The following is a 14053-nucleotide window of genomic DNA, read 5'->3' as shown; positions in this document are numbered from 1 at the left end:
TCGGAGGCCTATAGAAAACTCCCAACAGCGTGACCTCTCCTTTCCTTTTTATAACCTCAGCCTATACTACCTCAGTTGACGAGTCCCCAAACATCCTTTCTGCAACTGCAATGCTGTCCCTGAACCAAGAATGCCTCTTTTACCATCTTCTCTGTTTAGATTAGATTCGGTTACTTACAGTGTGGAAAGAGGCCTTTTGGCCCAACAAGTCCACACCGACCCTCCGAAGAGCAACCACCCAGACTCATTCACCTATACCTAACGCTATGGGCAATTTAGCATGTCCAATTCACCTAACCTGCACATCCTTTGGACTGTGAGAGGAAACCGGAGCACCCGGAGGAAACCCACGCAGGCACGGGGAGAATGTGCAAACTTCACACAAACAGTCGCCCAAGGTGGGAATTGAACCTGGGTCGTCTGGCGCTGTGAGGCAGCAGTGCTAACTACTGTGCCACCGTGGCGCCCACTGTTCTTACTGAAACATCTAAATCCTGGGACCTGTAACAACCATTCCTGTGCCTGCTCTATCTATGTCTCCGAAATGGCCACAACATCGACGTCCCAGGTACCAACCCATGCTGCAAGTTCATCCACCTTATTCTGGATGCCCCTGGCGTTGAAGTAGACATACTTCAAACCAACATCTTGCTTGCCGGTGCCATCTTGCATCCCTGATACTTGATTTCGGATCTCCATACTCTCAACCTTTTCTATACTCGAACTACAATTTTGGTTCCCATCCCCCTGCTGGATTAGTTTTAACCCACCCCCAATAGCCTGAGCGAATATCACCCCCAGGATATTGGTACCCTTCTGGTTCAGACGAAGATCATCCTGCTTTTGCAGGTCCCACCCACCCCAGAAAGAGCCCCAATTATCCAAGAATCCAAACCGCTCCCGCCTGCACCATCCCTGTAGCCACGTGTTGAACTCCAATCTCTCCCTATTCCTCGCCTTACTAGCACGTGGCATGGACAAAAAATCAGAGACAACAACTCTGTTCGTCCTAGCTCTAAGCTTCCATCCTAGCTCCCTGAATTTATGCCTTAAATCCCCATCTCTCTTCCTACCTATATCGGTGGTGCTCGATGGACCATGACCTGGGGCTGCTCCAGTTCCCACTTAAGGATCCCAAAAACACGATCAGAGACATTACGAACCCTGGCACCTGGGAGGCAACACACCAACCGTGAGTCTCTTTCGTCCCCACAAAATCTTCTATCTGTCCCCTAACTATGGAGCCCCCAATGACTACTGCTCTGCTCCTCTCCCCGCTTCCCTTCTAACCAGCAAGGACAGACACTGTGCCATAGCCCTGTGTCCCATTGCTTTCCCCTGGTAAGTCGTCCCCCACAATAGTATTCAAAACGGTAGACTTATTGTTGAGGGGAATGGTCACAGTGGATCCCTGCAGTGCCTGCCGGTTCCACTTCCGTCCCCTGCCTGTAACCATTTTGCCTTTTACTTGTACCTGAGGAGTGACTACCTCCCTGTAACTCCCCTCAATAACCCTCTCTGCCTCCCGAATGATCCAAAGGTCATACAGCTCTAGCTCCAGTTCCCTAACGCGGTTTTCGTGGAGCTGGAGTTGGGTGCACTTCCCGCAGATGTAGTCAGCAGGGACACTAGTCATGACCCTTACCTCCCACTTTCGACAGGAGGAACATTCAAATGCCCTCACCTCCATTTCCACGATTCTAAATTCCCAAACAGACTGTTGAAAAAACAAATAAAAAAAACTCGTTACCTTACCAATCTTAAATTACCCACACCTCAACCCACCTATCACACTCTCAGATACCTTGCCTTCTCCTATTTGTCTCTGTACCGCCTCGGCTCACAAGCCTCATTCCAAATGAAGAGCTCTTGTCTGAAACATCGATTCACCTGCTTCTCGGGTGCTGCCTGCACTGCTGTGCCTTTCCAAGTCCACAATCTCTACTCAGTGGCGAGGCAGTGGATTTGTGTTGGGGACTGAAGATAGAGCCTCACTTTTGCACGATTCAATTGAAGGAAATGTCTGCTCCAACAGGACATGATATCAGAGACGTCCGGACAGTGTTTGACCTCTAGCGAACAGGGATTTGATGGTGATCACATCCACCTGTTGACCTGCTCCTTCTCAGAAGTAGAGGCTGTGTGTCTGAAAGATTCTTGCAAATTTCCTGTCAAATTGTTGGTTCCTAAATCCCTTAACTGCAATCCTAGCTTCAAGAACAATCCACAGTCTGTGAGAGTCTTTCTCATTCTCTTGATTTTAAAAACATTATAACATCAATTTTACAGCATATTAGAAGGGGAAGTTTTAATAAACAATCACCATGAAAGATGAAGTCGCGCATTTTATCCGAAATAGAACTTGATCAGAGTTTGAACATGGAAGGAAAAGGCTCCGGTTACGGTGGGAGAGAATCGTTCACTTGTGTGTGTGGACAAGGCTTCTGCACCCACCAGAGCTCACAAACTACAATTGTAGTCATATTTAAGTGAGACTGTCGACAAGTGATGATTCATTTCTCCATCTGAGCTCAAACCCCATGAAAGCAATGATACCAGGAACAAACTCAATGTGTGGGAAGGGATACACTCCTTCTCTGACCCACTGCGACACCTGTTCGATCACAATGACGAGAAATCATTTCAATGTCTGGATTGCGGAAAATGCGATACCACGTCCTGTGATTGGATTATCCAACACCATGCTCATACTCATGAGAAACTTTTCATCTGTCCAGACTTTCGAAAATATTATCATACCTCTGTGTAGTTGATGCATAGGAAATGTGCTCACACGAATGAAAGTCCTTTAGAACTTCTGGGGGCCTGGCGTCCGATCCACGTGCTCACCCACAGGACAGACATCTTCAATTCCACAAATGTGGGACGTGCTGCAGATGTCCAATCGAAGTGAAGTCCCATCAACATTACTAACAGGTCTTTTCAACGCCCATACCGTGACTAGTGTTGCAAATGTTCCTGGGGACTGACATAGCATCAGCGTATTCACAAAGAAGAGACCCTTCAAATGCTGAGATTGTGGTAATCACTATACAAGTTCCTTCGGATCGTTTAATCATGAACGTCTTCACATTGTGGAGAGACTATCAAATATCCGGTGTGTGGGATGTGCTCTCCAGTCTCTGCAGGACTGATGTTCCATCGACATTTTCACAAGTTGAGAGGCACTTCAATTGCTTTCACTGTGGGACTCGGTTCGTGCGATCATCTCAACTCTCAGTACACCAGCGAGTTTGCAGTGGGCAGAACGTATTTCATGCTTCATTTGAGAAAAACAGTTAGCTCACTCATCGACCCTGCTGAGACCGCAGAGAGATCCACTGGGGGAAGGAATTCACTCACTCATCGAGCCTGCTGAGAGAGCTCAGAGCGCAGAGTTCAACTGCGATTGGACTTTGTTGTTCGTGACATTCAGGACTGAAAGCAAAGTTTTAATATTTTAGATAAATGTCAAACAAATCAATTTTGTATTCAATAGCGTACGAGAGGTCAATATAAGGATGGGGTTCCGTAGTACTTGAAGCATCAACACAGGTTCTTAAGGTCAAATGTAATAGAATTCTATGAGGAGGTAATGAGCAAGTGACAAACAGTATATTCTGTGAATGTGATCAGCTTGAATTCGCAGCTGGCATTTGTCAAGGTGCAGTATCGGAAGCTGCGAAATAAGGGTCTATGGTGTCAGGGGCAAAGTACTGGCATGGCTTGAGTTTTGGCTGACTGGCTGAAAATAGTTGGGTGAAAGGGTCTTTTCCAGGATGGCAGCGCGTGACGTGTGGGGTTCAGCAAGAGTCAGTTTTGGCACCACAACTATTCCCGTTATGCGTGAATGATCGGGTCAAAGGACCTGAGAGTTTTGTTGATATTTTGCAGAATACACAACAACAGGTGGAAGGACAGATAGTTTTGAGGAAGTGGGCAGGCTGCAGAATGACATGGACTTGATTAATGCATGGATAAAAACTTGTTGCAGTTAGAACACTGTGTGGAAAAGGGAGAGGTAATAAAGTAATGGCATGATTAGAGGCATAGACCATTTTGTGACGGGGAAAGGCTTCAGAGATCCCTCGGTTAAAGGCACTTGAGAGATCTAGTTGAGGTTTCTCTTATGTTTAAATGCAGGTTCTGTTGGCCGTTAGGAGGGTAAATGCAATGTTGGCATTCATTCAAGCGAGTTAAGAACCAACTGCAGAGGTGTGCAACTGACGCGAGAAGAGGCTCTCGTCAGACGCATTTGGATTATCTGGAATAGCTTTTGCCATCATGTCTAAGGGGAGATATATTATGAGTGGTGGATAGGAGGTTTACAATGGCTGACACAGTGGTAGCGCTGCTGTCTTCCAGTCTCAGCAACGCTGGTTCAATTTCTTCATCGGGCGACTGTCAGCAGTTTGCACGTTCTTTCCGTGTCGACATGAGTTTTCTCCACAGAAGGAAAATACGTTGTTGATGTCATTTGGCCATGGGAAATGCAGAGTTACAGCGATGTGAGCTTATGTGCAATGATCTTCGAATGTTTCATGGGTTCTTCTTGGGCTGATTTGCCTTTTTGCACATTGTCAGGATTCTATTAGAACAACGTTGATCGCAGGGATGAAGGTCTTGTCGTCTAAGAATTTATTTTCTTTTACAAATCAGTTTCCATGTAAACATGCGATCTCAAGTCAATCTCTTGAACAATATGAGGAGTGGAGGGGCATTCTTCAAAGGAAATCATGAAGGCAAAGCGAGCATATTAAATAGCCTTAGCACATAAATTTAAGGATAAAGTAAAGATATTTTATAAGTACATTCAGTGCTCGAGACCAAATCGGATCCCAGGAAGATGCAAGAGCTAACATTTGTCTTGTACCTCAGCAGATGGGAGAGACACTAAATGTTCATTTCACATTAGTGAACGAAATGGAGGCTACAAACATTGATGTTTTGAAAGTAGTTCACATTGAAAAGAGGAACTTCCGGAAGACTTGGAAAATATAAAGTTGGATATTTATCTGGGATCTGATCTCGTGCAGCAAGGGCTTTGTGGGAAAACAGGGAAATAAACTGTTGGGCCCTTGGTAAAAATATTTGCATCACCTATTACTGCGAGTGATGTGCCCAATAAATAGGGTGTAGTTTTGTTGAGGAAGGGATGAATGGAGAAAACTGAAAATGATATGCCTGTGAGGCTTGCTAAGGTCGTGGGTAAGTTGTTGGAAACAATTCTGAGCAATCGGATTTATATGTATTTTGAGAGACGAATAATGAATAGGGCTAATCAGTTTGGTTTTGTGCGAGGGAATTTCTGTCCCACAAAAATGGTTGGGTTATTTGAGGACGTAACCAAGAATATTGATGAGGACTAAGTGGTAGGCATTGTTCAGTTGGAAGTTAATAAATCCTTTTAAAAGGTTCCACAAGGTTGATTAATTTTTAACATAGAACTCAACGTAAGATTTACAATTAGATATAAAATTAATTTAATGGTAGAAGGCATGAACGGTGGTGGAAGGTAGTGTTCTGACTGGAGGACCGTTACCAGCTGTGTTCCACAGGGTTCAATACTGAGCCCACTTTCGTTTTTCATTCATACAAATGATTTAGATAAAAATGTATAAAACATGGTCAGTGAGTTTGCAGATGAGATCAAGATTGGTAGTAGAGTGGACAGTACAAAAGATTGTGTCAGATTGTAACAGTAGATTATCAGTAAAAACTACAGAAGTAATTTATTTGATTTATTTGATTTCCTCTTGCTAATCAAATGTTGGACCCGGCAGCTCGAACGAAATCAGAAGCACTGTGGTCAAAGCAAACGTTCACACTTGAGGAAATGCCCGGGAATCAGGGTGATGTTACTGAGCAATTGCCTGTGTGTGATGACATCACCCACATGAACACACAGCATTTGGGTTTGCACCAACAGGTGATCTCGACAAAGAATTTGAATGTTTGTGGAGAAATCGAAAAGGAGATTTATCAGAACAGTCAAAGAAATGCGGAATAATATATCTAAGTTCGGGGTGGAGGAGTTGAAGTTGTTCTAAAGAGATCAAAAACGATTCAAGTGTGATTTGTTCAACATACCAAGGTTTTAATACGTTTAGGAATTTAGAGGAAGAGCAGCTGTTCCCGTTTCATGGGAAACAAATTTATGATATTGTGCAAGAATTACTGCGAGTCAGAAGGTAAAACTTCCATGTTGCTTTTGTCTTAGCGAATAAAGTGGCATGATTTAATCTTGATACATAATTTGATTTCCGTGTTCGAATCTGTAAATCCTCCCCTGACATGGTGTAAAATAATTTTGCAAAGTCATCTTAGTCCGGGACTGAAGTTCAGAAAAGAAGAAATATTTCTGTTTTTTTGGAGCTTGCTGTGTTTACATTCTCCCTGCCTCACTCTGTGTAGACGGACTTATACACTCCATTCCTGTCAGTGCAGGTGAAACATTCACAAAACCAGCAAATATTATCACCCACAATGCTTGACTTCAATTGTCACCACTTTGTGACGCGGTACGTTTCGTTGGCAAAGAAAGCACATTTATCCCCATGAAGCTTCCTTTCACCCTTTGTCTGCCCGTCCACTCAATTTGATCACTGCTGTTCTGATAAATTTCACCTCTACTCTCCCGTTGTTCTTCCGTAATTCGACGGGACCTCGAACCGAAACCTAACTTCATGCTAATTTCTGGTTGTTTATTTTACATCAATGACCAGACCAGAACAAGCTTGCAGGAAATTGAATAACACACAAAAAATTAAAAATATCCTTCCAGAAAATTAACCGAATGCAGTGTCAGAATATGAGAAATGTCAGAGTGCAATGATATTTAGTCCATTTCATAATGCACAGATACTCCCACACGAGCTGAGTCTTTGAAAAATGTTTATTTACAATTGTGACAATTCCGTGGGGAAGATCCACCCTCAATCCACAAAGATGTATGCTGCCGAAAACTATTTCAGTTCAGATTGAAATGGCTCAGGGTACTTTCCATCAACCCAATGTTTCCTGCACATGTCAATTGAAGTGTATCCAGATGAGGTTAGAACTCCCAGCTTCTTCTCCCAATGCTCCCTATTCCATGTCAACAGAAGTTGCTCCAGCCGAGTTTGGAGCTCTCAGCCTGGGCGTTTCACGCGCCTCTCTGCCTTCATAGAAGGAATGCATGCTCACGGACTTTGTCACTTGCAGATGGAGGAGAGATCCATGCGTTCATTCCACTCCCAATTTCCGATCGGATCCTCGCCACTGCGCCACTAAATTTCTCTGATTCCAGACCTGGGAACCGGTGTGATGTGAGTGTTCAACAGTTGTTACTCCGTTGTCCCGCTGCACTGATAAAGTAACGATGTGAAACTTCGTCGTTTTTGAGACTTACATTTCAACAATTTGTGTACTATCGCCTGTACGTTTCATCTTTGCTAGAAATCTATTGAACTCAGTCTTCAACATTCTCAATGATGGAATCTCCACAGCCAATGAGGGCATTGAAGATGACGATTCATTCCAATCTCAGTTCGTTGTCCTCTTGTGCATGTGGTGTGGTTCCTCGCCAATCTCAGCCATTGCATTTATTGCTTTTACTGTTGAGTTTTTCATGTGATCGTATAGTGGCTCGTCCTCTGCATTGTGGCCGAAGCAACCTCCATTCAAATCCGAGTATCAGTAAAGCGCATTTGTTCCATGTTACTTCACATAACCATTGCAAAACAAACGCAGAAAAGAAACAATCAATTTTAATGTGAAAATACTCTCTAAGATGATGATTTATTTGCTTCAAACTTTATCTGCATCGAATCTCGGAGAATTTTCTCCCTTTCACAATCACTATTCTTCCTTTCCATCCCTCCTCCCATGTCTCTGGGGCATTGCACAAATTAACATTCACTTTCACATTGACACCGGTAGGTTAGTGTTGCAGCTATCACTCTTGTTAGGTGAACATGCCCGAATACCAACATGAGGACCTTTAAGCCACTTTATGCAATCAGATAATGTGGTTGGTTATCAATCCTCATGTACAGTGTTTGATTTGCATGGACCAGAGTTCATTGGAGCACTGGGTTCATGAAAGGACACAGAACAATTTCGAGGGAAAGAGACTTTATTAGATAATACCAATGTTTGTGAATTCCCCAAATTTATTTCAAGTCTTTATTCGTCTCTCACTAGAGTATTATATACAATGCTGCAATTCACATAAAAGATGCGATATGACAGCTGTGGAAACGGTGCAGAAGTGATTTGCCAATATATTGTCTGGATTGAAGAACTTCAGCTATGATATAGTTCATTTAGACTGGCCTTGTTTTTCTGAGAGCTGTAGAGGTTGAGAGGAGACAGTATTGAGATGTAGGAAATAATGAGTGGAATGGGTTGGGTACACTTAACGAAAACTTTCCCTATGATGGAGGGATCAATCAAACGGTAGCCATAGATTTAAGATAAGAGTCATAAATGTTCGAGTAGCTGTACATAGAAAACTTTATCAGCTGGGGAGTGGTTGGAATCTGGACATCACTGTTTGTATGTGTCAGAGCGGCAGAAATTCTCACAATTTTTAGAGATATTTAACTGTGAATTTGTAATGCTTAAGGCATACAACGTTAAATGATGGAAAATGAGATGAGGATAATCAAGCAGATGTTATTGACAAGAACATGCGCAAGTAGCTTGCAGCCTCAGTTAGCTCCGACATCCACCGTGTGGCGTTTGGTAACCTCCGTTGTCACGTGGGAGGCCAGGGTTCATTTTCCCGCTGGGGTGGCTCTGACTGTTTCAGGGTTTCAAGGTTTGTGTAAAGATCTGCAGTTCCAGTGAAGGGTGCAGATGGTGTGGGGATGTGTGGTCGTTTTGGGAAGTTGGTTTGCAGCCGTTTCCTTCCCTTTCTCAGGGAAGGATATCCTCAAGGCAGATGAAACTCGTGTGAAGCGCTGCTGTCCTGACGCGTTTCGAATTGGTTTGATTTCCTTCCCACAGCTTTCAGTTGCTGGTTCTTGTCGTCCTTTGCATGTCCCAGTATTTTGGGTCCAGATCAACTGTTTTTTTATGGAGTCATTGGATGAGTCTTGTCATTCTAGAAATTCTCTGGCTGCACTTTATTTAGCTTGTCCTATTATTTTTGTGTTGATCCAGTCGAATTTGTTGTCCTCGTCATCGCTGTGCATTGCTACTCGGAACAGCTGGATGTGTTGTTTACTGGATCCTCCAGAAATACTTTGCAACAGTAGATATTGCCGCAGATCCCTTGCCAAAATCAACGCGAGGAGGACATGCCATGACCCAACACACCAATCACTCTACATTATAGGTTAAAATGTCTCGGCATGTACAGGCAGACACCTCTGACCACTCGGATTTATGAGACAACAAAAACCGAAAGCCAAGTTTGACAACAATTCACCAAAAAATGGACCCATCATCCGCAGGACACATTTGGACAAACAATGTTGCACGTAGTGACTGCAGGAAACATTATAAAGGACAGACAACTCACGATACGCATTCATGAAGATCAACTTGACACAAAACACCACTGCCAGGTGTCCTCTGTAGGTTGACTCATGACACTGAGTGTCGCTGATTCCGTGGCTCGAAGTTCGGTTGTGTGACAATCTGAGCAATGGAGAGTGCGTTGCTGAAAAAGTACAGCAGGTTAGGCAGCATCCAAGAAGCAGGAGAATGGACGTTTCTGACATGAGTACTTCATCAGGCATTCAGCCAAAACGTCGATTATCATGCTTCTCGGATGCTGCCTGACCTTCTGTGTTTTCCAGCACCACACTCTCGAATCTGACCTCCAGTATCTACAGTCCTCACTATCTCCTCCGTCTGCAGCAATAGTTAGTTCATTGTGTGAGGGAACTGTTGAGATCACCAATGTAAAATTCGTTTGCTGATTGAGATATACAACCAGGTACATAACCCAAAAGAGTGTTTCTGTTGTTTTGAGTTTCCTGGCTGTACAATGTGTGCTTCTGTGATCGCACAGTTTGCAGTAGTCTGGGGAGCGGCTGCAGTTATCTGCATTTGGAACCGAGATGCTATTGGTGCTGTTTGATTTGTTCTTGATTTGTGAAACAGTAACTCAGTGACGGATCAACTGATATTGCAAGAAGGCAGACCGACGTGGAAAGTATCCAGGTATTGGTGACATTTGATTAGAGATCACCGAAATCAAGGAGAAAAGAATTTTGAATTCTTTCGAGTCGTGATGAAGAACAACCAGGGAAATAAGTCACCAGCGGGTACAGTTTACAAGGGCACTCACAGGGACCAAAATGCGAAATAAAACGTACAAAATGACGTAGACAGATGAAGGATGACAGTAATCATGGGTAATCTGACTTCCCCTCCCCAGGTCCCCTAACTCCCACTCCCAGCCCCATTGTAAACAAATGTTAGCGAGCCATAAACATCAACGTCATCCATTGGAACGATCCAAGTATTTTCTAAATTTTCGATTCGGCTATTAGTTTCAATTATTTTTCTTTCCTGGGAAACAATCTTTTTCATTGTCAGCATTCGGAAAGGAAGCCATCCTTTTTGTCAGGGAAAGAATATGATACTAAACTTTGTGCCGTGTATAATATCCTTATGCGTCACATGTTTCTTCTACTTTCTCTCGATTTTAATAGTAATCTGTCTTTTGACTCTTCCGACCAAAGTGCATGACCTCATAATCCGGACATGAAACTGCACCTGAATAGTCTGTCCCCACTCACCCAACCTATCTATATGCCTATGCATATTGCCATGATCTTATGCGCTCCCACGAGTGTGTATTGTCAGCAAATTTGGACACATTTCACACTGCCACTTGCTCCATGCTATTAACAGAGAGATAATTGAAGCCTTGAACATACCCAGTCTTGACAGGCCTTGGCTGTGATTACTTCTACATACTTGCTACACACTGAATGTGAGAACATCCTCCTCATTTGTTTCTTAAGAGGGTAACGCCTTCCCCTGAGATTGGGATCACTGGTCCTGCACAATTCTGGATATAAACAAGAGCAGGACAAACTTTTAAAGTAAAACATAATCTCACTGGCCTTTCCAGTGCCAGTTCTGAGTTTTCTTTTTTGACCTCTGTTTGAACAAACTGCCCTGATGAGCACATTATTATTGACAATGACACATCTGCTTCAAAGGTGCTTCAGTGCCTGTGATTAATATGGAGCTGAAAAGCGCGATAAAAGTGCATCTTTATTCCTCGAACATTGCCGTGTTATTTATCTCTCTGCTCATGAAAATGGATCCTTCATATTCATTCTATCTCTCATCAATACCGAGCATGTTTCCCTCACAGTTGATTTTAAATGTTTTCTTGTTGGAAGAGTTATCGCTGCAACTCCAGAAAACCCGCCGAAACAACTCGATGTGTTCTCAGGTCTACTCATTTCTTGACATGCAGGAAACTTGCGTTCTGAACAAAAAACGGACCTGACTCAAAACGGACCTATTTCTCTATCCACAGATGATAAAAAAACGCATGGGATATATGTAGGTTTCACTGAGTTTATTTGAAACAAGTCGTCTTTTTCCATTAAACGTCTTCACTCCTCGTTCTCTGGTCAATTACCCTGGTCAGAGGCAGCAGTTCCTCCTGACCATTAATCCGCCCATCCACAGCTCTTTCTCCCACATCATTATCAACGTCCCCAAGAAATTTCACATTAATCTTCTTTGCTCCAAACAAAATATTCCCAGGGTCGTGAATCGCTGTACATGGTGCAAAGCAGAAGATTGTGAAAAGATTCTGGGAAAATGTTGCCGTTTGTCAAGTGGGAAAACTGTCAACAAGAAAAACAGAAATCCCAGACTCGAGCTTTCGGAATCTGGGCAGAGATAGTTTAGAAATCTTTCCGTTCTTTCGGACGCCGGTACTTTGACTCTGATGTTCTCCGGACATGAAATGATCAATGATGGTGAAGGATTCTCGTTCCTGTACGTTAGGATGTCAAATCTCATCTCAGCTCCAGGGCAATTCGAAAACGCAGGAACAGATAGGACACTGAAAGGCTGGAAGTGAGACAATCCCGGTTGGAGGATAACTGATTCCGGTGTCATGGGTGCGTCTATAGAGGGTGGGATCAGACTATTCCCATGTCTTCACCGTCAATTTCCCTGGATTTATTTAGGAAAAATGCTAATTAAGGATGATTGTCAATATGGGAGGGGCAGGCTGCAGCTTGCATTCGGGGGTCATTGAAGCCGTTGGCTCATTAGTCTCTCTGACGATATTAGTCAGTGCGTTCGGCACTTCACTGACAGGTTGCTGTTCTCCTACGACCCAGGAACAGAGCGACAGCTGTTCTCAGACCATCTTTTCTTTTTGTCCGCACAGTTTTGAGTTTTTACCAAGGTCAGGAAAATGTTACTCAGAAGGCTCAAAAGGAGAAGTTCCCCGTTTTAGGAGAGCTGTTTCCCGGTGACATGTATGTGTTTGCAAAGCATGAGATCAGACTGTTCCTATTGTCCACAATGAATGCCCCAGGATTCATTTTGGAAACTTTAACCAATTGAGGACACTTTTCATTCTGCCAAGGGCAGGCGAAAGCTTGAATTCACTGACAATCTGCTTTAGGAGACCCTGCAAGGGGCCTGCTACAAGGGACTACCAAGTTTCTGTGGAGCAATTAGTCCTCTCGTTTGGCTGTTAACCGAGAAAGTGTACACACGCATGGAGCGGCCGGTGTTCTTATCCATCCGACTCCTTTGCTGTGCACTTTCTGGTTTTTAATAGGGTCAGGGATATGCACCCAAACGGAAACCAAATCCAGTGAGGAACCACAAATGCGTTACTGTATTGTTAACTGGCTAGTTGTGGACATTCGGAATCTAAAACAAAAACAGAAACTGATGAAGGAACTCGGCAGGTTTGCCAGTACCTGTCGGAGAAAACAGAGTTCGGAGAAACTCCTGAAGAAGTTCTAAGTCGTTGTCTCTATTTGTCTCTCCCCAGATGCTGCCAGATCTGTATAGTTTCTCCTGCAATCTCTACTTTTCTTTTTAACTGAATGACCATTTCAACCATCGAGATTGATTACACAGACCAAACATGTCCTGACATTTAACCCTGTTGAAACTGTGGTGATTGAATTCAAACAAACCGAACAATGATTGCCTGTCCCTCAGCTCCACAGGGGGGGGAGTACTTGAAACCAGTTTAGTAGCACGCTTCTGCAGATGTGGCCATGTAGTTTAGGCGATGGGCGTTAAATGCAATGTGGATTCCTCATTCCGTTAAGCATTTTGCTGACTGTGATTGAAAGCCGCGAGTGAACTTGAAGAATGCTTGTTCTCTGCTTTCTTGTTTGAAGTTCAAATCGCAGGATTAAGTGAAATGCGTAAAACTCAAATAAGGAACGTTAGGAATCTGCAACTAACTGCCTGTCAGGATGGAAAAGACAGAAAACTCCAGAGCAGGTAAGACCCATTTAGTTGTACACTTCCATGACTGAATATATTTGCCCCTCTGAACCAATTGACGCCAAATGAGATAAGAACAATGGAGGGGATTGTGTTGGACTGGTGCAGACATATGGGCCAAAGGATATTATTGCGCTATACACTTCCATGGCCAGCTTCGAGGAGGTCATTTTGTCAAGTAACAGGACATTCTTTACAAAATGTCCCTCGGCGAGAAAGTGGTCGAAGCTACTCTCCCCTGATCTTTCTGTCAGCCATGGTATTCATTGGGACATTTCAATTGGGAATAACTGTTGCGTTGCATATTTGTGGAATCAGTCTATATGATAATGAGGACAACGAGATGTTTCGTTACCCAGCAGAGAGCAAACCCTTGCAGCTCACATTCTCTGGCTCAGCTTTTGAAATAAAGATTACTTTCTCGATGTGCCTGTGTTTATATCAAACAGCTCATTGACATTGGGACTAGACGTTCAGAGGAAGCTAGAGGTGTGACAGCGAGAGAAAAAGAACAAGACGAGACATAAAAGTGTTTAGATTTTGCCGTGTGTCCGTTGTTTTTAGGGAGGAATGTCTGCTGGGCGCTAGCCTGTCAGGTCCCAGGAGC

The sequence above is a fragment of the Chiloscyllium plagiosum genome, unplaced genomic scaffold (genome assembly GCF_037043375.1).
Source record: "Chiloscyllium plagiosum isolate Xiang-an unplaced genomic scaffold, Cpla_swu_hap1 HiC_scaffold_38, whole genome shotgun sequence".
NCBI classification, from domain to species: Eukaryota; Metazoa; Chordata; class Chondrichthyes; order Orectolobiformes; family Hemiscylliidae; genus Chiloscyllium; species Chiloscyllium plagiosum.
The sequence above is the reverse complement of the archived record's forward strand: the minus strand, read 5'-3'. Positions refer to the sequence as shown.